Below are 22083 nucleotides of genomic sequence, written 5' to 3' on the forward strand. Positions count from 1 at the left end.
CCGCGTACCGGACACGGCAAGCGCGCGCTGAAACCATCGGGACTTTCTCGAACGAACTCGGAATCGCTATTGCGGCCCCATTCCGGAAAGCTCTCTCCGAGCCCCACGAGACTGACGGCGTAGCGGTCACGGCAAATTCCGAGGCCCAAAACCATCGCCTCGGAGGTCGACGGGAGAGGTTTTGGCCGCTCGGGGCGCAAAAACGAGTGCAACAGGAGGTCACCCATCCTAGAACCATGTCTGATCATTGTATGTTTATGAAGAAATTTTTAGATGATGATTTCATTATTCTCCTGCTATAAGTTAATGTCATTTATTGTTGGCCATAATGCTTGAAAAATTGAAAAGCTTAAAAGAGGGTTTTAAGTATGTCTTTTGGCCGCTCGGGGCGCAAAAAGGAGTACAACACGAGGACTTCCCTGGGGGTCACCCATCCTAGTACTACTCTAGCCCAAGCACGCTTAACTTCGGAGTTCTGATGGGATCCGATTCTTCAGTGCTGGTATGATCGCACTCGTTTTGTGTGCGTCGTCCCTCGCCTTTGTACTCTCGAACGATCTCGGAATCGCCATTGTCGGATCTCTCCGATGCCCACGAGGACGACCGCGTAGCGGACACGGCAAGCGCGCGCCGAAACCATCGGGACTTTCTCGAACGAACTCGGAATCGCTATTGCGGCCCCATTCCGGAAAGCAATCTCCGAGCCCCACGAGACTGACAGCGTAGCGGTCACGGCAAATTCCGAGGCCCAAAACCATCGCCTCGGAGGTCGACGGGAGAGGTTTTGGCCGCTCGGGGCGCAAAAACGAGTGCAACAGGGGGTCACCCATCCTAGAACCATGTCTGATCATTGTATGTTTATGAAGAAATTTTTAGATGATGATTTCATTATTCTCCTGCTATAAGTTAATGACATTTATTGTTGGCCATAATGCTTGAAAAATTGAAAAGCTTAAAAGAGGGTTTTAAGTAAGTCTTTTCGCCGCTCGGGGCGCAAAAAGGAGTGCAACACGAGGACTTCCCAGGGGGTCACACATCCTAGTACTACTCTCGCCCAAGCACGCTTAACTTCGGAGTTCTGATGGGATCCGGTGCTTTAGTGCTGGTATGATCGCACTCGTTTTGTGTGCGTCGTCCCTCGCCTTTGTACTCTCGAACGATCTCGGAATCGCCATTGTCGGATCTCTCCGATGCCCACGAGGACGACCGCGTAACGGACACGTCAAGCGCGCGCCAAAACCATCAGGACTTTCTCGAACGAACTCAGAATCGCTATTGCGGCCCCATTCCGGAAAGCTCTCTCCGAGCCCCACGAGACTGACAGCGTAGCGGTCACGGCAAATTCCAAGGCCCAAAACCATCGCCTCGGAGGTCGACGGGAGAGGTTTTGGCCGCTCGGGGCGCAAAAACGAGTGCAACAGGGGGTCACCCATCCTAGAACCATGTCTGATCTTTGTATGTTTATGAAGAAATTTTTAGATGATGATTTCATTATTCTCCTGCTATAAGTTAATGTCATTTATTGTTGGCCATAATGCTTGAAAAATTGAAAAGCTTAAAAGAGGGTTTTAAGTAAGTCTTTTGGCCGCTCGGGGCGCAAAAAGGAGTACAACACGAGGACTTCCCAGGGGGTCACCCATCCTAGTACTACACTCGCCCAAGCACGCTTAACTTCGGAGTTCTGATGGGATCCGGTGCTTTAGTGCTGGTATGATCGCACTCGTTTTATGTGCGTCGTCCCCCGCCTTTGTACTCTCGAACGATCTCGGAATCGCCATTGTCGGATCTCTCCGATGCCCACGAGGACGACCGCGTACCGGACACGGCAAGCGCACGCCGAAATCATCGGGACTTTCTCGAACGAACTCGGAATCGCTATTGCGGCCCCATTCCGGAAAGCTCAATCCGAGCCCCACGAGACTGACAGCGTAGCGGTCACGGCAAATTCCGAGGCCCAAAACCATCGCCTCGGAGGTCGACGGGAGAGGTTTTGGCCGCTCGGGGCGCAAAAACGAGTGCAACAGGAGGTCACCCATCCTAGAACCATGTCTGATCATTGTATGTTTATGAAGAAATTTTTAGATGATGATTTCATTATTCTCCTGCTATAAGTTAATGTCATTTATTGTTGGCCATAATGCTTGAAAAATTGAAAAGCTTAAAAGAGGGTTTTAAGTAAGTCTTTTGGCCGCTCGGGGCGCAAAAAGGAGTACAACACGAGGACTTCCCTGGGGGTCACCCATCCTAGTACTACTCTCGCCCAAGCACGCTTAACTTCGGAGTTCTGATGGGATCCGGTTCTTTAGTGCTGGTATGATCGCACTGGTTTTGTGTGCGTCGTCCCTCGCCTTTGTACTCTCGAACGATCTCGGAATCGCCATTGTCGGATCTCTCCGATGCCCACGAGGACGACCGCGTAGCGGACACGGCAAGCGCACGCCGAAACCATCGGGACTTTCTCGAACGAACTCGGAATCGCTATTGCGGCCCCATTCCGGAAAGCAATCTCCGAGCCCCACGAGACTGACAGCGTAGCGGTCACGGCAAATTCCGAGGCCCAAAACCATCGCCTCGGAGGTCGACGGGAGAGGTTTTGGCCGCTCGGGGCGCAAAAACGAGTGCAACAGGAGGTCACCCATCCTAGAACCATGTCTGATCATTGTATGTTTATGAAGAAATTTTTAGATGATGATTTCATTATTCTCCTGCTATAAGTTAATGTCATTTATTGTTGGCCATAATGCTTGAAAAATTGAAAAGCTTAAAAGAGGGTTTTAAGTAAGTCTTTTGGCCGCTCGGGGCGCAAAAAGGAGTACAACACGAGGACTTCCCTGGGGGTCACCCATCCTAGTACTACTCTCGCCCAAGCACGCTTAACTTCGGAGTTCTGATGGGATCCGGTTCTTTAGTGCTGGTATGATCGCACTCGTTTTGTGTGCGTCGTCCCTCGCCTTTGTACTCTCGAACGATCTCGGAATCGCCATTGTCGGATCTCTCCGATGCCCACGAGGACGACCGCGTAGCGGACACGGCAAGCGCACGCCGAAACCATCGGGACTTTCTCGAACGAACTCGGAATCGCTATTGCGGCCCCATTCCGGAAAGCAATCTCCGAGCCCCACGAGACTGACAGCGTAGCGGTCACGGCAAATTCCGAGGCCCAAAACCATCGCCTCGGAGGTCGACGGGAGAGGTTTTGGCCGCTCGGGGCGCAAAAACGAGTGCAACAGGGGGTCACCCATCCTAGAACCATGTCTGATCATTGTATGTTTATGAAGAAATTTTTAGATGATGATTTCATTATTCTCCTGCTATATGTTATTGACATTTATTGTTGGCCATAATGCTGAAAAAATTGAAAAGCATAAAAGAGGGTTTTAAGTAAGTCTTTTGGCAGCTCGCGGCGCAAAAAGGAGTGCAACACGAGGACTTCCCAGGGGGTCACCCATCATAGTACTACTCTCGCCCAAGCACGCTTAACTTTGGAGTTCTGATGGGATCCGGTGCTTTAGTGCTGGTATGATCGCACTCGTTTTGTGTGCGTCGTCCCTCGCCTTTGTACTCTCGAACGATCTCGGAATCGCTATTGTCGGATCTCTCCGATGCCCACGAGTACGACCGCGTACCGGACACGGCAAGCGCGCGCTGAAACCATCGGGACTTTCTCGAACGAACTCGGAATCGCTATTGCGGCCCCATTCCGGAAAGCTCTCTCCGAGCCCCACGAGACTGACGGCGTAGCGGTCATGGCAAATTCCGAGGCCCAAAACCATCGCCTCGGAGGTCGACGGGAGAGGTTTTGGCCGCTCGGGGCGCAAAAACGAGTGCAACAGGGGGTCACCCATCCTAGAACCATGTCTGATCATTGTATGTTTATGAAGAAATTTTTAGATGATGATTTCATTATTCTCCTGCTATAAGTTAATGTCATTTATTGTTGGCCATAATGCTTCAAAAATTGAAAAGCTTAAAAGAGGGTTTTAAGTAAGTCTTTTGGCCGCTCGGGGCGCAAAAAGGAGTACAACACGAGGACTTCCCAGGGGGTCACCAATCCTAGTACTACTCTCGCCCAAGCACGCTTAACTTCGGAGTTCTGATGAGATCCGGTGCTTTAGTGCTGGTATGATCGCACTCGTTTTGTGTGCGTCGTCCCTCGCCTTTGTACTCTCGAACGATCTCGGAATCGCCATTGTCGGATCTCTCCGATGCCCACGAGGACGACCGCGTAACGGACACGGCAAGCGCGCGCCAAAACCATCAGGACTTTCTCGAACGAACTCGGAATCGCTATTGCGGCCCCATTCCGGAAAGCTCTCTCCGAGCCCCACGAGACTGACAGCGTAGCGGTCACGGCAAATTCCAAGGCCCAAAACCATCGCCTCGGAGGTCGACGGGAGAGGTTTTGGCCGCTCGGGGCGCAAAAACGAGTGCAACAGGGGGTCACCCATCCTAGAACCATGTCTGATCATTGTATGTTTATGAAGAAATTTTTAGATGATGATTTCAATATTCTCCAGCTATATGTTATTGACATTTATTGTTGGCCATAATGCTGAAAAAATTGAAAAGCTTAAAAGAGGGTTTTAAGTAAGTCTTTTGGCCGCTCGCGGCGCAAAAAGAAGTAAAACACGAGGACTTCCCAGGGGGTCACCCATCATAGTACTACTCTCGCCCAAGCACGCTTAACTTTGGAGTTCTGATGGGATCCGGTGCTTTAGTGCTAGTATGATCGCACTCGTTTTTTGTGCGTCGTCCCTCGCCTTTGTACTCTTGAACGATCTCGGAATCGTCATTGTCGGATCTCTCCGATGCCCACGAGGCCGACCGCGTAGCGGACACGGCAAGCGCGCGCCAAAACCATCGGGACTTTCTCGAACGAACTCGGAATCGCTATTGCGGCCCCATTCCGGAAAGCTCTCTCCGAGCCCCACGAGATTGACAGCGTAGCGGTCACGGCAAATTCCGAGGCCCAAAACCATCGCCTCGAAGGTCGACGGGAGAGGTTTTGGCCGCTCGGGGCGCAAAAAGGAGTACAACACGAGGACTTCCCTGGGGGTCACCCATCCTAGTACTACTCTCGCCCAAGCACGCTTAACTTGGGAGTTCTGATGGGATCCGGTGCTTTAGTGCTGGTATGATCGCACTCGTTTTGTATGCGTCGTCCCTCGCCTTTGTACTCTCGAACGATCTCGGAATCGCCATTGTCGGATCTCTCCGATGCCCACGAGGACGACCGCGTACCGGACACGGCAAGCGCGCGCCGAAACCATCGGGACTTTCTCGAACGAACTCGGAATCGCTATTGCGGCCCCATTCCGGAAAGCTCTCTCCGAGCCCCACGAGACTGACGGCGTAGCAGTCACGGCAAATTCCGAGGCCCAAAACCATCGCCTCGGAGGTCGACGGGAGAGGTTTTGGCCGCTCGGGGCGCAAAAACGAGTGCAACAGGGGGTCACCCATCCTAGAACCATGTCTGATCTTTGTATGTTTATGAAGAAATTTTTAGATGATGATTTCATTATTCTCCTGCTATAAGTTAATGTCATTTATTGTTGGCCATAATGCTTGAAAAATTGAAAAGCTTAAAAGAGGGTTTTTAGTAAGTCTTTTGCCCGCTCGGGGCGCAAAAAGGAGTACAACACGAGGACTTCCCAGGGGGTCACCCATCCTAGTACTACACTCGCCCAAGCACGCTTAACTTCAGAGTTCTGATGGGATCCGGTGCTTTAGTGCTGGTATGATCGCACTCGTTTTATGTGCGTCGTCCCTCGCCTTTGTACTCTCGAACGATCTCGGAATCGCCATTGTCGGATCTCTCCGATGCCCACGAGGACGACCGCGTACCGGACACGGCAAGCGCACGCCGAAATCATCGGGACTTTCTCGAACGAACTCGGAATCGCTATTGCGGCCCCATTCCGGAAAGCTCAATCCGAGCCCCACGAGACTGACAGCGTAGCGGTCACGGCAAATTCCGAGGCCCAAAACCATCGCCTAGGAGGTCGACGGGAGAGGTTTTGGCCGCTCGGGGCGCAAAAACGAGTGCAACAGGGGGTCACCCATCCTAGAACCATGTCTGATCATTGTATGTTTATGAAGAAATTTTTAGATGATGATTTCATTATTCTCCTGCTATATGTTATTGACATTTATTGTTGGCCATAATGCTGAAAAAATTGAAAAGCATAAAAGAGGGTTTTAAGTAAGTCTTTTGGCACTCGCGGCGCAAAAAGGAGTGCAACACGAGGACTTCCCAGGGGGTCACCCATCATAGTACTACTCTCGCCCAAGCACGCTTAACTTTGGAGTTCTGATGGGATCCGGTGCTTTAGTACTGGTATGATCGCACTCGTTTTGTGTGCGTCGTCCCTCGCCTTTGTACTCTCGAACGATCTCGGAATCGCCATTGTCGGATCTCTCCGATGCCCACGAGGCCGACCGCGTAGCGGACACGGCAAGCGCGCGCCGAAACCATCGGGACTTTCTCGAACGAACTCGGAATCGCTATTGCGGCCCCATTCCGGAAAGCTCTCTCCGAGCCCCACGAGACTGACAGCGTAGCGGTCACGGCAAATTCCGAGGCCCAAAACCATCGCCTCGGAGGTCGACGGGAGAGGTTTTGGCCGCTCGGGGCGCAAAAACGAGTGCAACAGGGGGTCACCCATCCTAGAACCATGTCTGATCATTGTATGTTTATGAAGAAATTTTTAGATGATGATTTCATTATTCTCCTGCTATAAGTTAATGTCATTTATTGTTGGCCATAATGCTTGAAAAATTGAAAAGCTTAAAAGAGGGTTTTAAGTAAGTCTTTTGGCCGCTCGGGGCGCAAAAAGGAGTACAACACGAGGACTTCCCAGGGGGTCACCATCCTAGTACTACTCTCGCCCAAGCACGCTTAACTTCGGAGTTCTGATGGGATCCGGTGCTTTAGTGCTGGTATGATCGCACTCGTTTTGTTTGCGTCGTCCCTCGCCTTTGTACTCTCGAACGATCTCGGAATCGCCATTGTCGGATCTCTCCGATGCCCACGAGGACGACCGCGTACCGGACAAGGCAAGCGCGCGCCGAAACCATCGGGACTTTCTCGAACGAACTCGGAATCGCTATTGCGGCCCCATTCCGGAAAGCTCTCTCTGAGCCCCACGAGACTGACAGCGTAGCGGTCACGGCAAATTTCGAGGCCCAAAACCATCGCCTCGGAGGTCGACGGGAGAGGTTTTGGCTGCTCGGGGCGCAAAAACGAGTACAACAGGGGGTCACCCATCCTAGAACCATGTCTGATCATTGTATGTTTATGAAGAAATTTTTAGATGATGATTTCATTATTCTCCTGCTATATGTTATTGACATTTATTGTCGGCCATAATGCTGAAAAAATTGAAAAGCTTAAAAGAGGGTTTTAAGTAAGTCTTTTGGCAGCTCGCGGCGAAAAAAGGAGTGCAACACGAGGACTTCCCAGGGGGTCACCCATCATAGTACTACTCTCGCCCAAGCACGCTTAACTTTGGAGTTCTGATGGGATCTGGTGCTTTAGTGCTGGTATGATCGCACTCGTTTTGTGTGCGTCGTCCCTCACCTTTGTACTCTCGAACGATCTCGGAATCACCATTGTCGGATCTCTCCGATGCCCACGAGGCCGACCGCGTAGCGGACACGGCAAGCGCGCGCCGAAACCATCGGGACTTTCTCGAACGAACTCGGAATCTCTATTGCGGCCCCATTCCGGAAAGCTCTCTCCGAGCCCCACGAGATTGACAGCGTAGCGGTCACGGCAAATTCCGAGGCCCAAAACCATCGCCTCGGAGGTCGACGGGAGAGGTTTTGGCCGCTCGGGGCGCAAAAACGAGTGCAACAGGGGGTCACCCATCCTAGAACCATGTCTGATCATTGTATGTTTATGAAGAAATTTTTAGATGATGATTTCATTATTTTCCTGCTATAAGTTAATGTCATTTATTGTTGGCCATAATGCTTGAAAAATTAAAAAGCTTAAAAGAGGGTTTTAAGTAAGTCTTTTGGCCGCTCGGGGCGCAAAAAGGAGTACAACACGAGGACTTCCCAGGGGGTCACCAATCCTAGTACTACTCTCGCCCAAGCACGCTTAACTTCGAAGTTCTGATGGGATCCGGTTCTTCAGTGCTAGTATGATCGCACTCGTTTTGTGTGCGTCGTCCCTCGCCTTTGTACTCTCGAACGATCTCGGAATCGCCATTGTCGGATCTCTCCGATGCCCACGAGGACGACCGCGTACCGGACACGGCAAGCGCGCGCCGAAACCATCGGGACTTTCTCGAACGAACTCGGAATCGCTATTGCGGCCCCATTCCGGAAAGCTCTCTCCGAGCCCCACGAGACTGACAGCGTAGCGGTCATGGCAAATTCCGAGGCCCAAAACCATCGCCTCGGAGGTCGACGGGAGAGGTTTTGGCCGCTCGAGGCGCAAAAACGAGTGCAACAGGGGGTCACCCATCCTAGAACCATGTCTGATCATTGTATGTTTATGAAGAAATTTTTAGATGATGATTTCATTATTCTCCTGCTATAAGTTAATGTCATTTATTGTTGGCCATAATGCTTGAAAAATTGAAAAGCTTAAAAGAGGGTTTTAAGTAAGTCTTTTGGCCGCTCGGGGCGCAAAAAGGAGTACAACACGAGGACTTCCCAGGGGGTCACCCATCCTAGTACTACTCTCGCCAAAGCACGCTTAACATCAAAGTTCTGATGGGATCCGGTTCTTCAGTGCTAGTATGATCGCACTCGTTTTGTGTGCGTCGTCCCTCGCCTTTGTACTCTCGAACGATCTCGGAATCGCCATTGTCGGATCTCTCCGATGCCCACGAGGACGACCGCGTACCGGACACGGCAAGCGCGCGCCGAAACCATCGGGACTTTCTCGAACGAACTCGGAATCGCTATTGCGGCCCCATTCCGGAAAGCTCTCTCCGAGCCCCACGAGACTGACAGTGTAGCGGTCACGGCAAATTCCGAGGCCCAAAACCATCGCCTCGGAGGTCGACGGGAGAGGTTTTGGCCGCTCGGGGCGCAAAAACGAGTGCAACAGGGGGTCACCCATCCTAGAACCATGTCTGATCATTGTATGTTTATGAAGAAATTTTTAGATGATGATTTCATTATTCTCCTGCTATAAGTTAATGTCATTTATTGTTGTCCATAATGCTTGAAAAATTGAAAAGCTTAAAAGAGGGTTTTAAGTAAGTCTTTTGGCCGCTCGGGGCGCAAAATGGAGTACAACACGAGGACTTCCCAGGGGGTCACCCATCATAGTACTACTCTCGCCCAAGCACGCTTAACTTCGAAGTTCTGATGGGATCCGGTTCTTCAGTGCTAGTATGATCGCACTCGTTTTGTGTGCGTCGTCCCTCGCCTTTGTACTCTCGAACGATCTCGGAATCGCCATTGTCGGATCTCTCCGATGCCCACGAGGACGACCGCGTACCGGACACGGCAAGCGCGCGCCGAAACCATCGGGACTTTCTCGAACGAACTCGGAATCGCTATTGAGGCCCCATTCCGGAAAGCTCTCTCCGAGCCCCACGAGACTGACAGTGTAGCGGTCACGGCAAATTCCGAGGCCCAAAACCATCGCCTCGGAGGTCGACGGGAGAGGTTTTGGCCGCTCGGGGCGCAAAAACGAGTGCAACAGGGGGTCACCCATCCTAGAACCATGTCTGATCATTGTATGTTTATGAAGAAATTTTTAGATGATGATTTCATTATTCTCCTGCTATAAGTTAATGTCATTTATTGTTGTCCATAATGCTTGAAAAATTGAAAAGCTTAAAAGAGGGTTTTAAGTAAGTCTTTTGGCCGCTCGGGGCGCAAAATGGAGTACAACACGAGGACTTCCCAGGGGGTCACCCATCATAGTACTACTCTCGCCCAAGCACGCTTAACTTCGAAGTTCTGATGGGATCCGGTTCTTCAGTGCTAGTATGATCGCACTCGTTTTGTGTGCGTCGTCCCTCGCCTTTGTACTCTCGAACGATCTCGGAATCGCCATTGTCGGATCTCTCCGATGCCCACGAGGACGACCGCGTACCGGACACGGCAAGCGCGCGCCGAAACCATCGGGACTTTCTCGAACGAACTCGGAATCGCTATTGCGGCCCCATTCCGGAAAGCTCTCTCCGTGCCCCACGAGACTGACAGCGTAGCGGTCACGGCAAATTCCGAGGCCCAAAACCATCGCCTCGGAGGTCGACGGGAGAGGTTTTGGCCGCTCGGGGCGCAAAAACGAGTGCAACAGGGGGTCACCCATCCTAGAACCATGTCTGATCATTGTATGTTTATGAAGAAATTTTTAGATGATGATTTCATTATTCTCCTGCTATATGTTATTGACATTTATTGTTGGCCATAATGCTGAAAAAATTGAAAAGCTTAAAAGAGGGTTTTAAGTAAGTCTTTTGGCAGCTCGCGGCGCAAAAAGGAGTACAACACGAGGACTTCCCAGGGGGTCACCCATCATAGTACTACTCTCGCCCAAGCACGCTTAACTTTGGAGTTCTGATGGGATCCGGTGCTTTAGTGCTGGTATGATCGCGCTCGTTTTGTGTGCGTCGTCCCTCGCCTTTGTACTCTCGAAGGATCTCGGAATCGCCATTGTCGGATCTCTCCGATGCCCACGAGGCCGACCGCGTAGCGGACACGGCAAGCGCGCGCCGAAACCATCGGGACTTTCTCGAACGAACTCGGAATCGCTATTGCGGCCCCATTCCGGAAAGCTCTCTCCGAGCCCCACGAGACTGACTGCGTAGTGGTCACGGAAAATTCCGAGGTCCAAAACCATCGCCTCGGAGGTCGACGGGAGAGGTTTTGGCCGCTTGGGGCGCAAAAATGAGTGCAATAGGGGGTCACCCATCCTAGAACCATGTCTGATCATTGTATGTTTTTGAAGAAATTTTTAGATGATGATTTCATTATTCTCCTGGTATATGTTATTGACATTTATTGTTGGCCATAATGCTGAAAAAATTGAAAAGCTTAAAAGAGGGTTTTAAGAAAGTCTTTTGGCCGCTCGAGGCGCAAAAAGGAGTGCAACACGAGGACTTCCCAGGGGGTCACCCATCATAGTACTACTCTCGCCCAAGCACGCTTAACTGTGGAGTTCTGATGGGATCCGGTGCTTTAGTGCTGGTATGATCGCGCTCGTTTTGTGTGCGTCGTCCCTCGCCTTTGTACTCTCGAAGGATCTCGGAATCGCCATTGTCGGATCTCTCCGATGCCCACGAGGCCGACCGCGTAGCGGACACGGCAAGCACGCGCCGAAACCATCGGGACTTTCTCGAACGAACTCGGAATCGCTATTGCGGCCCCATTCCGGAAAGCTCTCTCCGAGCCCCACAAGACTGACTCCGTCGCGGTCACGACAAATTCCGAGGCCCAAAACCATCGCCTCGGAGGTCGACGGGAGAGGTTTTGGCCGCTCGGGGCGCAAAAACGAGTGCAACAGGGGGTCACCCATCCTAGAACCATGTCTGATCATTGTATGTTTATGAAGAAATTTTTAGATGATGATTTCATTATTCTCCTGCTATAAGTTAATGTCATTTATTGTTGGCCATAATGCTTGAAAAATTGAAAAGCTTAAAAGAGGGTTTTAAGTAAGTCTTTTGGCCGCTCGGGGCGCAAAAAGGAGTACAACACGAGGACTTCCCAGGGGGTCACCATCCTAGTACTACTCTCGCCCAAGCACGCTTAACTTCGGAGTTCTGATGGGATCCGGTGCTTTAGTGCTGGTATGATCGCACTCGTTTTGTTTGCGTCGTCCCTCGCCTTTGTACTCTCGAACGATCTCGGAATCGCCATTGTCGGATCTCTCCGATGCCCACGAGGACGACCGCGTACCGGACACGGCAAGCGCGCGCCGAAACCATCGGGACTTTCTCGAACGAACTCGGAATCGCTATTGCGGCCCCATTCCGGAAAGCTGTCTCCGAGCCCCACGAGACTGACTCCGTCGCGGTCACGGCAAATTCCGAGGCCCAAAACCATCGCCTCGGAGGTCGACGGGAGAGGTTTTGGCCGCTCGGGGCGCAAAAACGAGTGCAACAGGGGGTCACCCATCCTAGAACCATGTCTGATCATTGTATGTTTATGAAGAAATTTTTAGATGATGATTTCATTATTCTCCTGCTATATGTTATTGACATTTATTGTTGGCCATAATGCTGAAAAAATTGAAAAGCTTAAAAGATGGTTTTAAGTAAGTCTTTTGGCAGCTCGCGGCGCAAAAAGGAGTGCAACACGAGGACTTCCCAGGGGGTCACCCATCATAGTACTACTCTCGCCCAAGGACGCTTAACTTTGGAGTTCTGATGCGATCCGGTGCTTTAGTGCTGGTATGATCGCACTCGTTTTGTGTGCGTCGTCCCTCGCCTTTGTACTCTCGAACGATCTCGGAATCGCCATTGTCGGATCTCTCCGATGCCCACGAGGCCGACCGCGTAGCGGACACGGCAAGCGCGCGCCGAAACCATCGGGACTTTCTCGAACGAACTCGGAATCGCTATTGCGGCCCCATTCCGGAAAGCTCTCTGCGAGCCCCACGAGACTGACTGCGTAGCGGTCACGGAAAATTCCGAGGTCCAAAACCATCGCCTCGGAGGTCGACGGGAGAGGTTTTAGCCGCTTGGGGCGCAAAAATGAGTGCAACAGCGGGTCACCCATCCTAGAACCATGTCTGATCATTGTATGTTTTTGAAGAAATTTTTAGATGATGATTTCATTATTCTCCTGCTATATGTTATTGACATTTATTGTTGGCCATAATGCTGAAAAAATTGAAAAGCTTAAAAGAGGGTTTTAAGAAAGTCTTTTGGCCGCTCGCGGCGCAAAAAGGAGTGCAACACGAGGACTTCCCAGGGGGTCACCCATCATAGTACTACTCTCGCCCAAGCACGCTTAACTTTGGAGTTCTGATGGGATCCGGTGCTTTAGTGCTGCTATGATCGCACTCGTTTTGTGTGCGTCGTCCCTCGCCTTTATACTCTCGAAGGATCTCGGAATCGCCATTGTCGGATCTCTCCGATGCCCACGAGGCCGACCGCGTAGCGGATACGGCAAGCACGCGCCGAAACCATCGGGACTTTCTCGAACGAACTCGGAATCGCTATTGCGGCCCCATTCCGGAAAGCTCTCTCCGAGCCCCACGAGACTGACTCCGTCGCGGTCACGGCAAATTCCGAGGCCCAAAACCATCGCCTCGGAGGTCGACGGGAGAGGTTTTGGCCGCTCGGGGCGCAAAAACGAGTGCAACAGGGGGTCACCCAACCTAGAACCATGTCTGATCATTGTATGTTTATGAAGAAATTTTTAGATGATGATTTCATTATTCTCCTGCTATAAGTTAATGACATTTATTGTTGGCCATAATGCTTGAAAAATTGAAAAGCTTAAAAGAGGGTTTTAAGTATGTCTTTTGACCGCTCGGGGCGCAAAAAGGAGTGCAACACGAGGACTTCCCAGGGGGTCACCCATCCTAGTACTACTCTCGCCCAAGCACGCTTGACTTCGGAGTTCTGATGGGATCCGGTGCTTTAGTGCTGGTATGATCGCACTCGTTCTATGTGCATCGTCCCTTGCCTTTGTACTCTCGAACGATCTCGGATTCGCCATTGTCGGATCTCTCCGATGCCAACGAGGCCGACCACATACCGGACACGGCAAGCGCGCGCAGAAACCATCGGGACTTTCTCGAACGAACTCGGAATCGTTATTGCGGCTCCATTCCGGAAAGCTGTCTCCGAGCCCCACGAGACTGACTCCGTCGCGGTCACGGCAAATTCCGAGGCCCAAAACCATCGCCTCGGAGGTCGACGGGAGAGGTTTTGGCCGCTCGGGGCGCAAAAACGAGTGCAACAGGGGGTCACCCATCCTAGAACCATGTCGGATCATTGTATGTTTATGAAGAAATTTTTAGATGATGATTTCATTATTCTCCTGCTATATGTTATTGACATTTATTGTTGGCCATAATCCTGAAAAAATTGAAAAGCTTAAAAGATGGTTTTAAGTAAGTCTTTTGGCAGCTCGCGGCGCAAAAAGGAGTGCAACACGAGGACTTCCCAGGGGGTCACCGATCATAGTACTACTCTCGCCCAAGGACGCTTAACTTTGGAGTTCTGATGGGATCCGGTGCTTTAGTGCTGGTATGATCGCACTCGTTTTGTGTGCGTCGTCCCTCGCCTTTGTACTCTCGAACGATCTCGGAATCGCCATTGTCGGATCTCTCCGATGCCCACGAGGCCGACCGCGTAGCGGACACGGCAAGCGCGCGCCGAAACCATCGGGACTTTCTCAAACGAACTCGGAATCGCTATTGCGGCCCCATTCCGGAAAGCTCTCTCCGAGCCCCACGAGACTGACTGCGTAGCGGTCACGGAAAATTCCGTGGTCCAAAACCATCGCCTCGGAGGCCGACGGGAGAGGTTTTGGCCGCTTGGGGCGCAAAAATGAGTGCAATAGGGGGTCACCCATCCTAGAACCATGTCTGATCATTGTATGTTTTTGAAGAAATTTTTAGATGATGATTTCATTATTCTCCTGCTATATGTTATTGACATTTATTGTTGGCCATAATGCTGAAAAAATTGAAAAGCTTAAAAGAGGGTTTTAAGAAAGTCTTTTGGCCACTCGCGGCGCAAAAAGGAGTGCAACACGAGGACTTCCCAGGGGGTCACCCATCATAGTACTACTCTCGGCCAAGCACGCTTAACTTTGGAGTTCTGATGGGATCCGGTGCTTTAGTGCTGCTATGATCGCACTCGTTTTGTGTGCGTCGTCCCTCGCCTTTGTACTCTCGAAGGATCTCGGAATCGCCATTGTCGGATCTCTCCGATGCCCACGAGGCCGACCGCGTAGCGGACACGGCAAGCACGCGCCGAAACCATCGGGACTTTCTCGAACGAACTCGGAATCGCTATTGCGGCCCCATTCCGGAAAGCTCTCTCCGAGCCCCACGAGACTGACTCCGTCGCGGTCACGGCAAATTCCGAGCCCCAAAACCATCGCCTCGGAGGTCGACGGGAGAGGTTTTGGCCGCTCGGGGCGCAAAAACGAGTGCAACAGGGGGTCACCCATCCTAGAACCATGTCTGATCATTGTATGTTTATGAAGAAATTTTTAGATGATGATTTCATTATTCTCCTGCTATAAGTTAATGACATTTATTGTTGGCCATAATGCTTGAAAAATTGAAAAGCTTAAAAGAGGGTTGTAAGTAAGTCTTTTGACCGCTCGGGGCGCAAAAAGGAGTGCAACACGAGGACTTCCCAGGGGGTCACCCATCCTAGTACTACTCTCGCCCAAGCACGCTTGACTTCGGAATTCTGATGGGATCCGGTGCTTTAGTGCTGGTATGATCGCACTCGTTCTATGTGCATCGTCCCTTGCCTTTGTACTCTCGAACGATCTCGGATTCGCCATTGTCGGATCTCTCCGATGCCAACGAGGCCGACCACATACCGGACACGGCAAGCGCGCGCAGAAACCATCGGGACTTTCTCGAACGAACTCGGAATCGTTATTGCGGCTCCATTCCGGAAAGCTGTCTCCGAGCCCCACGAGACTGACTCCGTCGCGGTCACGGCAAATTCCGAGGCCCAAAACCATCGCCTCGGAGGTCGACGGGAGAGGTTTTGGCCGCTCGGGGCGCAAAAACGAGTGCAACAGGGGGTCACCCATCCTAGAACCATGTCGGATCATTGTATGTTTATGAAGAAATTTTTAGATGATGATTTCATTATTCTCCTGCTATATGTTATTGACATTTATTGTTGGCCATAATGCTGAAAAAATTGAAAAGCTTAAAAGATGGTTTTAAGTAAGTCTTTTGGCAGCTCGCGGCGCAAAAAGGAGTGCAACACGAGGACTTCCCAGGGGGTCACCCATCATAGTACTACTCTCGCCCAAGGACGCTTAACTTTGGAGTTCTGATGGGATCCGGTGCTTTAGTGCTGGTATGATCGCACTCGTTTTGTGTGCGTCGTCCCTCGCCTTTGTACTCTCGAACGATCTCGGAATCGCCATTGTCGGATCTCTCCGATGCCCACGAGGCCGACCGCATAGCGGACACGGCAAGCGCGCGCCGAAACCATCGGGACTTTCTCGAACGAACTCGGAATCGCTATTGCGGCCCCATTCCGGAAAGCTCTCTCCGAGCCCCACGAGACTGACTGCGTAGCGGTCACGGAAAATTCCGTGGTCCAAAACCATCGCCTCGGAGGTCGACGGGAGAGGTTTTGGCCGCTTGGGGCGCAAAAATGAGTGCAATAGGGGGTCACCCATCCTAGAACCATGTCTGATCATTGTATGTTTTTGAAGAAATTTTTAGATGATGATTTCATTATTCTCCTGCTATATGTTATTGACATTTATTGTTGGCCATAATGCTGAAAAAATTGAAAAGCTTAAAAGAGGGTTTTAAGAAAGTCTTTTGGCCACTCGCGGCGCAAAAAGGAGTGCAACACGAGGACTTCCCAGGGGGTCACCCATCATAGTACTACTCTCGGCCAAGCACGCTTAACTTTGGAGTTCTGATGGGATCCGGTGCTTTAGTGCTGCTATGATCGCACTCGTTTTGTGTGCGTCGTCCCTCGCCTTTGTACTCTCGAAGGATCTCGGAATCGCCATTGTCGGATCTCTCCGATGCCCACGAGGCCGACCGCGTAGCGGACACGGCAAGCACGCGCCGAAACCATCGGGACTTTCTCGAACGAACTCGGAATCGCTATTGCGGCCCCATTCCGGAAAGCTCTCTCCGAGCCCCACGAGACTGACTCCGTCGCGGTCACGGCAAATTCCGAGCCCCAAAACCATCGCCTCGGAGGTCGACGGGAGAGGTTTTGGCCGCTCGGGGCGCAAAAACGAGTGCAACAGGGGGTCACCCATCCTAGAACCATGTCTGATCATTGTATGTTTATGAAGAAATTTTTAGATGATGATTTCATTATTCTCCTGCTATAAGTTAATGACATTTATTGTTGGCCATAATGCTTGAAAAATTGAAAAGCTTAAAAGAGGGTTTTAAGTAAGTCTTTTGACCGCTCGGGGCGCAAAAAGGAGTGCAACACGAGGACTTCCCAGGGGGTCACCCATCCTAGTACTACTCTCGCCCAAGCACGCTTGACTTCGGAGTTCTGATGGGATCCGGTGCTTTAGTGCTGGTATGATCGCACTCGTTCTATGTGCATCGTCCCTTGCCTTTGTACTCTCGAACGATCTCGGATTCGCCATTGTCGGATCTCTCCGATGCCAACGAGGCCGACCACATACCGGACACGGCAAGCGCGCGCCGAAACCATCGGGACTTTCTCGAACGAACTCGGAATCGTTATTGCGGCCCCATTCCGGAAAGCTGTCTCCGAGCCCCACGAGACTGACTGCGTAGCGGTCACAGCAAATTCCGAGGCCCAAAACCATCGCCTCGGAGGTCGACGGGAGAGGTTTTGGCCGCTCGAGGCGCAAAAAGGAGTGCAACTGGGGGTCACCCATCCTAGAACCATGTCCGATCATTGTATGTTTACGAAGAAATTGTTAGATGATGATTTCATTATTCTCCTGCTATATGTTAATGACATATTTATTGTTGGCCATAATGCTGGAAAATTGAAAAGCATAAAAGAGAGTGTTAAGTAAGTCTTTTGGCCGCTCGGGGCGCAAAAAGGAGTGCAACACGAGGACTTCCCAGTGGGTCACCCATCCTAGTACTACTCTCGCCCAAGCACGCTTGACTTCGGAGTTCTGATGGGATCCGATGCTTTAGTGTTGGTATGATCGCACTCGTTCTGTGTGCGTCGTCCCTCGCCTTTGTACTCTCGAACGATCTCCGAATCGCCGTTGTCGGATCTCTCCGATGCCCACGAGGCCGACCGCGTACCGGACACGGCAAGCGCGCGTCGAAACCATCGGGACTTTCTCGAACGAATTCGGAATCGCTATTGCGGCCCCATTCCGGAAAGCTCTCTCCGAGCCCCACGAGACTGACAGCGTAGCGGTCACGGCAAATTCCGAGGCCCAAAACCATCGCCTCGGAGGTCGACGGGAGAGGTTTTGGCCGCTCGGGGCGCAAAAACGAGTGCAATAGGGGGTCACCCATCCTAGAACCATGTCTGATCATTGTATGTTTATGAAGAAAATTATAGATGATGATTTCATTATTCTCCTGCTATAAGTTAATGTCATTTATTGTTGGCCATAATGCTGGAAAAATTGAAAAGCTTGAAAGAGGGTTTTAAGTAAGTCTTTTGGCCGCTCGGGGCGCAAAAAGGAGTGCAACACGAGTACTTCCCAGGGGGTCACCCATCCTAGTACTACTCTCGCCCAAGCGCGCTTGACTTCGGAGTTCTGATGGGATCCTGTGCTTTAGTGCAGGTATGATCGCACTCGTTCTATGTGCATCGTCCCTTGCCTTTGTACTCTCGAACGATCTCGGAATCACCATTGTCGGATCTCTCCGATGCCCACGAGGCCGACTGCATACCGGACACGGCAAGCGCACGCCGAAATCATCGGGACTTTCTCGAACGAACTCAGAATCGTTATTGCGGCCCCATTCCGGAAAGCTGTCTCCGAGCCCCACGAGACTGACTGCGTAGCGGTCACGGCAAATTCCGAGGCCCAAAACCATCGCCTCGGAAGTCGACGGGAGAGGTTTTGGCCGCTCGAGGCGCAAGAAAGAGTACAACTGGGGGTCACCCATCCTAGAACCATGTCTGATCATTGTATGTTTACGAAGAAATTTTTAGATGATGATTTCATTATTCTCGTGCTATATGTTAATGACATATTTATTGTTGGCCATAATGCTGGAAAATTGAAAAGATTAAAAGAGAGTTTTAAGTAAGTCTTTTGGCCGCTCGCGGCGTAAAACGGAGTGCAACACGAGGACATCCCAGCGGGTCACCCATCCTAGTACTACTCTCGCCCAGGCACGCTTGACTTCGGAGTTCTGATGGGATCCGGTGCTTTAGTGCTGGTATGATCGCACTCGTTCTATGTGCGTCGTCCCTCGCCTTTGTACTCTCGAACGATCTCGGAATCACCATTGTTGGATCTCTCCGATGCCCACGAGGCCAACCGCGTATCGGACACGGCAAGCGCCCGCCGAAACCATCGGGACTTTCTCGAACGAACTCGGAATCGCTATTACGGCCCCATTCCGGAAACATCTCTCCGAGGCCCACCAGACTGACAGCGTAGCGGTCTCGGCAATTTCCGAGGCCCAAAACCATCGCTTCGGAGGTCGACGGGAGAGGTTTTGGCCGCTCGAGGCGCAAAAAGGAGCGCAACAGGGGGTCACCCATCCTAGAACCATGTCTGATCATAGTATGTTTACGAAGAAATTTTTAGATGATGATTTCATTATTCTCCTGCTATATGTTAATGGCATATTTATTGTTGGCCATAATGCTGGAAAAATTGAAAAGCTTAAAAGAGAGTTTTAAGTAAGTCTTTTGGCCGCTCAGGGCACAAAATGGAGTGCAACACGAGGACTTCCCTGGGGGTCACCCATCCTAGTACTACTCTCGCCCAAGCACGCTTGACTTCGGAGTTCTGATGGGATCCGGTGCTTTAGTGCTCGCGTGATCGCACTCGTTCTATGTGAGTCGTCCCTCGCCTTTGTACTCTCGAACGATCTCGGAATCACCATTGTCGGATCTCTCCGATGCCAACGAGGCCGACCGCATACCAGACACGGCAAGCGCGCGCCGAAACCATCGGGACTTTCTCGAACGAACTCGGAATCGTTATTGCGGCCCCATTCGGGAAAGCTGTCTCCGAGCCCCACGAGACTGACTGCGTAGCGGTCACGGCAAATTCCGAGGCCCAAAACCATCGCCTCGGAGGTCGACGGGAGAGGTTTTGGCCGCTCGAGGCGAAAAAAGGAGTGCAACTGGGGGTCACCCATCCTAGAACCATGTCCGATCATTGTATGTTTACGAAGAAATTTTTAGATGATGATTTCATTATTCTCCTGCTATATGTTAATGACATATTTATTGTTGGCCATAATGCTGGAAAATTGAAAAGCATAAAAGAGAGTGTTAAGTAAGTCTTTTGGCCGCTCGGGGCGCAAAAAGGAGTGCAACACGAGGACTTCCCAGGGGGTCACCCATCCTAGTACTACTCTCGCCCAAGCACGCTTGACTTCGGAGTTCTGATGGGATCCGATGCTTTAGTGCTGGTATGATCGCACTCGTTCTGTGTGCGTCGTCCCTCACCTTTGTACTCTCGAACGATCTCCGAATCGACGTTTTAGGATCTCTCCGATGCCCACGAGGCCGACCCCGTACCGGACACGGCAAGTGCGCGCCGAAACCATCGGGACTTTCTCGAACGAACTCGGAATCGCTATTGCGGCCCCATTCCGGAAAGCTCTCTCCGAGCCCCACGAGATTGACTGCGTAGCGGTCACGACAAATTTCGAGGCCCAAAACCATCGCTTCGGAGGTCGACGGGAGAGGTTTTGGCCGCTCAGGGCGCAAAAAGGAGTGCAACAGGGGGTCACCCATCCTAGAACCATGTCTGATAATTGTATGTTTATGAAGAAATTTTTAGATGATGATTTCATTATTCTCCTGCTATATGTTAATGACATATTTATTGTTGGCCATAATGCTGGAAAAATTGAAAGGCTTAAAAGACAGTTTTAAGTAAGTCTTTTGGCCGCTCGGGGCGCAAAAAGGAGTGCAACACGAGGACTTCCCAGGGGGTCACCCATCCTAGTACTACTCTCGCCCAAGCGCGCTTGACTTCGGAGTTCTGATGGGATCCGGTGCTTTAGTGCTCATATGATCGCACTCGTTCTGTGTGCGTCGTCCCTCGCCTTTGTACTCTCGAACGATCTCGGAATCGCCATTGTCGGATCTCTCCGATGCCAACGAGGCCGACCGCGTACCGGAAACGGCAAGCGCGCGCCGAAACCATCGGGACTTTCTCGAACGAACTCGGAATCGTTTTTGCGGCCCCATTCCGGAAAGCTGTCTCCGAGCCCCACGAGACTGACTGCGTAGCGGTCACGGCAAATTCCGAGGCCCAAAACCATCGCCTCTGACGTCGACGGGAGAGGTTTTGGCCGCTCGAGGCGCAAAAAGGAGTGCAACTGGGGGTCACCCATCCTAGAACCATGTCTGATCATTGTATGTTTACGAAGAAATTTTTAGATGATGATTTCATTATTCTCCTGCTATATGTTAATGACATATTTATTGTTGGCCATAATGCTGGAAAAATTGAAAAGCTTAAAAGAGAGTGTTAAGTAAGTCTTTTGGCCACTCGGGGGGCAAAAAGGAGTGCAACACGAGGACTTCCCAGGGGGTCACTCATCCTAGTACTACTCTCGCCCAAGTACGCTAGACTTCGAAGTTCTGATGGGATCCGATGCTTTAGTGCTGGTATGATCGCACACTTTCTATGTGCGTCGTCCCTCGCCTTTGTAGTCTCGAACGATCTCAGAATCGCCATTGTCGGATCTCTCCGATGCCCACGAGGCCGACCGCGTACCGGACACGGCAAGCGCGCGCCGAAAACATCGGGACTTTCTCGAACGAACTCGGAATCGCTATTGCGGCCCCATTCCGGAAAGCTCTCTCCGAGCCCCACGAGATTCACTGCGTAGCGGTCACGGCAAATTCCGAGGCCCAAAACCATCTCCTCGGAGGTCAACGGGAAAGGTTTTGGCCGCTCGTGGCGCAAAAAGGAGTGCAACAGGGGGTCACCCATCCTAGAACCATGTCTGATCATTGTATGTTTACGAAGAAATTTTTAGATGATGATTTCATTATTCTCCGGATATATCTTAATGACATATTTTTTGTTGGCCATAATGATTGAAAAATTGAAAAGCTTAAAAGAGAGTTTTAAGTAAGTCTTTTGGCCGCTCGGGGCGCAAAAACGAGTGCAAAATGAGGACTTCCCAGGGGGTCACCCATCCTAGTACTACTCTCGACGAAGCATACTTGACTTTGGAGTTCTGATTGGATCCGGTGCTTTAGTGCTGGTATGATCGCACTCATTCTGTGTGCATCGTCCCTCGCTTTTGTACTCTCGAACGATCTC

The 22083-nt window shown here is 51.2% G+C and overlaps 36 non-coding genes and 1 pseudogene across 36 annotated transcripts; all 37 read right to left on the reverse strand.

Annotated features, from left to right (window-relative positions):
* Positions 1-397: 397 nt before the first annotated feature.
* Positions 398-516, reverse strand: LOC135621035 (5S ribosomal RNA). Its single transcript, XR_010490261.1, has one exon. It is a non-coding gene; the product is annotated as a 5S ribosomal RNA (ribosomal RNA).
* A 484-nt stretch (positions 517-1000) lies between these two features.
* LOC135620568 (5S ribosomal RNA) lies at positions 1001-1119 on the reverse strand. The gene has a single exon (XR_010489812.1). It is a non-coding gene; the product is annotated as a 5S ribosomal RNA (ribosomal RNA).
* Positions 1120-1603: 484 nt separating this feature from the next.
* Positions 1604-1722, reverse strand: LOC135620503 (5S ribosomal RNA). Its single transcript, XR_010489746.1, has one exon. It is a non-coding gene; the product is annotated as a 5S ribosomal RNA (ribosomal RNA).
* A 484-nt stretch (positions 1723-2206) lies between these two features.
* Positions 2207-2325, reverse strand: LOC135620905 (5S ribosomal RNA). Its single transcript, XR_010490134.1, has one exon. It is a non-coding gene; the product is annotated as a 5S ribosomal RNA (ribosomal RNA).
* Positions 2326-2809: 484 nt separating this feature from the next.
* LOC135620763 (5S ribosomal RNA) lies at positions 2810-2928 on the reverse strand. Its single transcript, XR_010489997.1, has one exon. It is a non-coding gene; the product is annotated as a 5S ribosomal RNA (ribosomal RNA).
* A 484-nt stretch (positions 2929-3412) lies between these two features.
* LOC135620460 (5S ribosomal RNA) lies at positions 3413-3531 on the reverse strand. The gene has a single exon (XR_010489700.1). It is a non-coding gene; the product is annotated as a 5S ribosomal RNA (ribosomal RNA).
* A 484-nt stretch (positions 3532-4015) lies between these two features.
* On the reverse strand, positions 4016-4134 carry LOC135620810 (5S ribosomal RNA). Its single transcript, XR_010490042.1, has one exon. It is a non-coding gene; the product is annotated as a 5S ribosomal RNA (ribosomal RNA).
* A 484-nt stretch (positions 4135-4618) lies between these two features.
* Positions 4619-4737, reverse strand: LOC135621026 (5S ribosomal RNA). The gene has a single exon (XR_010490252.1). It is a non-coding gene; the product is annotated as a 5S ribosomal RNA (ribosomal RNA).
* Positions 4738-5027: 290 nt separating this feature from the next.
* LOC135620800 (5S ribosomal RNA) lies at positions 5028-5146 on the reverse strand. Its single transcript, XR_010490033.1, has one exon. It is a non-coding gene; the product is annotated as a 5S ribosomal RNA (ribosomal RNA).
* Positions 5147-5630: 484 nt separating this feature from the next.
* On the reverse strand, positions 5631-5749 carry LOC135620640 (5S ribosomal RNA). Its single transcript, XR_010489879.1, has one exon. It is a non-coding gene; the product is annotated as a 5S ribosomal RNA (ribosomal RNA).
* A 483-nt stretch (positions 5750-6232) lies between these two features.
* On the reverse strand, positions 6233-6351 carry LOC135620553 (5S ribosomal RNA). The gene has a single exon (XR_010489796.1). It is a non-coding gene; the product is annotated as a 5S ribosomal RNA (ribosomal RNA).
* A 484-nt stretch (positions 6352-6835) lies between these two features.
* Positions 6836-6953, reverse strand: LOC135620782 (5S ribosomal RNA). The gene has a single exon (XR_010490016.1). It is a non-coding gene; the product is annotated as a 5S ribosomal RNA (ribosomal RNA).
* A 484-nt stretch (positions 6954-7437) lies between these two features.
* Positions 7438-7556, reverse strand: LOC135620614 (5S ribosomal RNA). The gene has a single exon (XR_010489855.1). It is a non-coding gene; the product is annotated as a 5S ribosomal RNA (ribosomal RNA).
* Positions 7557-8040: 484 nt separating this feature from the next.
* On the reverse strand, positions 8041-8159 carry LOC135621114 (5S ribosomal RNA). Its single transcript, XR_010490340.1, has one exon. It is a non-coding gene; the product is annotated as a 5S ribosomal RNA (ribosomal RNA).
* Positions 8160-8643: 484 nt separating this feature from the next.
* LOC135621163 (5S ribosomal RNA) lies at positions 8644-8762 on the reverse strand. Its single transcript, XR_010490389.1, has one exon. It is a non-coding gene; the product is annotated as a 5S ribosomal RNA (ribosomal RNA).
* Positions 8763-9246: 484 nt separating this feature from the next.
* Positions 9247-9365, reverse strand: LOC135620931 (5S ribosomal RNA). The gene has a single exon (XR_010490160.1). It is a non-coding gene; the product is annotated as a 5S ribosomal RNA (ribosomal RNA).
* A 484-nt stretch (positions 9366-9849) lies between these two features.
* LOC135620932 (5S ribosomal RNA) lies at positions 9850-9968 on the reverse strand. Its single transcript, XR_010490161.1, has one exon. It is a non-coding gene; the product is annotated as a 5S ribosomal RNA (ribosomal RNA).
* Positions 9969-10452: 484 nt separating this feature from the next.
* Positions 10453-10571, reverse strand: LOC135620797 (5S ribosomal RNA). Its single transcript, XR_010490030.1, has one exon. It is a non-coding gene; the product is annotated as a 5S ribosomal RNA (ribosomal RNA).
* Positions 10572-11055: 484 nt separating this feature from the next.
* LOC135620736 (5S ribosomal RNA) lies at positions 11056-11174 on the reverse strand. The gene has a single exon (XR_010489972.1). It is a non-coding gene; the product is annotated as a 5S ribosomal RNA (ribosomal RNA).
* Positions 11175-11658: 484 nt separating this feature from the next.
* LOC135620783 (5S ribosomal RNA) lies at positions 11659-11776 on the reverse strand. Its single transcript, XR_010490017.1, has one exon. It is a non-coding gene; the product is annotated as a 5S ribosomal RNA (ribosomal RNA).
* A 484-nt stretch (positions 11777-12260) lies between these two features.
* On the reverse strand, positions 12261-12379 carry LOC135620876 (5S ribosomal RNA). The gene has a single exon (XR_010490105.1). It is a non-coding gene; the product is annotated as a 5S ribosomal RNA (ribosomal RNA).
* Positions 12380-12863: 484 nt separating this feature from the next.
* Positions 12864-12982, reverse strand: LOC135620728 (5S ribosomal RNA). Its single transcript, XR_010489964.1, has one exon. It is a non-coding gene; the product is annotated as a 5S ribosomal RNA (ribosomal RNA).
* A 484-nt stretch (positions 12983-13466) lies between these two features.
* Positions 13467-13585, reverse strand: LOC135621599 (5S ribosomal RNA). Its single transcript, XR_010490761.1, has one exon. It is a non-coding gene; the product is annotated as a 5S ribosomal RNA (ribosomal RNA).
* Positions 13586-14069: 484 nt separating this feature from the next.
* LOC135620968 (5S ribosomal RNA) lies at positions 14070-14188 on the reverse strand. The gene has a single exon (XR_010490196.1). It is a non-coding gene; the product is annotated as a 5S ribosomal RNA (ribosomal RNA).
* A 484-nt stretch (positions 14189-14672) lies between these two features.
* LOC135620922 (5S ribosomal RNA) lies at positions 14673-14791 on the reverse strand. Its single transcript, XR_010490151.1, has one exon. It is a non-coding gene; the product is annotated as a 5S ribosomal RNA (ribosomal RNA).
* Positions 14792-15275: 484 nt separating this feature from the next.
* LOC135620567 (5S ribosomal RNA) lies at positions 15276-15394 on the reverse strand. The gene has a single exon (XR_010489811.1). It is a non-coding gene; the product is annotated as a 5S ribosomal RNA (ribosomal RNA).
* A 484-nt stretch (positions 15395-15878) lies between these two features.
* LOC135620700 (5S ribosomal RNA) lies at positions 15879-15997 on the reverse strand. The gene has a single exon (XR_010489938.1). It is a non-coding gene; the product is annotated as a 5S ribosomal RNA (ribosomal RNA).
* Positions 15998-16481: 484 nt separating this feature from the next.
* On the reverse strand, positions 16482-16600 carry LOC135620923 (5S ribosomal RNA). The gene has a single exon (XR_010490152.1). It is a non-coding gene; the product is annotated as a 5S ribosomal RNA (ribosomal RNA).
* A 484-nt stretch (positions 16601-17084) lies between these two features.
* On the reverse strand, positions 17085-17203 carry LOC135621600 (5S ribosomal RNA). Its single transcript, XR_010490762.1, has one exon. It is a non-coding gene; the product is annotated as a 5S ribosomal RNA (ribosomal RNA).
* A 485-nt stretch (positions 17204-17688) lies between these two features.
* Positions 17689-17807, reverse strand: LOC135620889 (5S ribosomal RNA). Its single transcript, XR_010490118.1, has one exon. It is a non-coding gene; the product is annotated as a 5S ribosomal RNA (ribosomal RNA).
* A 484-nt stretch (positions 17808-18291) lies between these two features.
* On the reverse strand, positions 18292-18410 carry LOC135620891 (5S ribosomal RNA). Its single transcript, XR_010490120.1, has one exon. It is a non-coding gene; the product is annotated as a 5S ribosomal RNA (ribosomal RNA).
* A 485-nt stretch (positions 18411-18895) lies between these two features.
* Positions 18896-19014, reverse strand: LOC135620839 (5S ribosomal RNA). Its single transcript, XR_010490070.1, has one exon. It is a non-coding gene; the product is annotated as a 5S ribosomal RNA (ribosomal RNA).
* A 486-nt stretch (positions 19015-19500) lies between these two features.
* On the reverse strand, positions 19501-19619 carry LOC135620942 (5S ribosomal RNA). Its single transcript, XR_010490171.1, has one exon. It is a non-coding gene; the product is annotated as a 5S ribosomal RNA (ribosomal RNA).
* A 485-nt stretch (positions 19620-20104) lies between these two features.
* On the reverse strand, positions 20105-20223 carry LOC135620551 (5S ribosomal RNA). Its single transcript, XR_010489794.1, has one exon. It is a non-coding gene; the product is annotated as a 5S ribosomal RNA (ribosomal RNA).
* Positions 20224-20709: 486 nt separating this feature from the next.
* On the reverse strand, positions 20710-20828 carry LOC135620926 (5S ribosomal RNA). Its single transcript, XR_010490155.1, has one exon. It is a non-coding gene; the product is annotated as a 5S ribosomal RNA (ribosomal RNA).
* Positions 20829-21314: 486 nt separating this feature from the next.
* On the reverse strand, positions 21315-21433 carry LOC135621217 (5S ribosomal RNA). Its single transcript, XR_010490442.1, has one exon. It is a non-coding gene; the product is annotated as a 5S ribosomal RNA (ribosomal RNA).
* Positions 21434-21919: 486 nt separating this feature from the next.
* Positions 21920-22038, reverse strand: LOC135621299 (5S ribosomal RNA; annotated as a pseudogene).
* Positions 22039-22083: the final 45 nt, after the last annotated feature.

This window comes from Musa acuminata, chromosome BXJ2-8 (genome assembly GCF_036884655.1).
Source record: "Musa acuminata AAA Group cultivar baxijiao chromosome BXJ2-8, Cavendish_Baxijiao_AAA, whole genome shotgun sequence".
Lineage (NCBI taxonomy): Eukaryota > Viridiplantae > Streptophyta > Magnoliopsida > Zingiberales > Musaceae > Musa > Musa acuminata.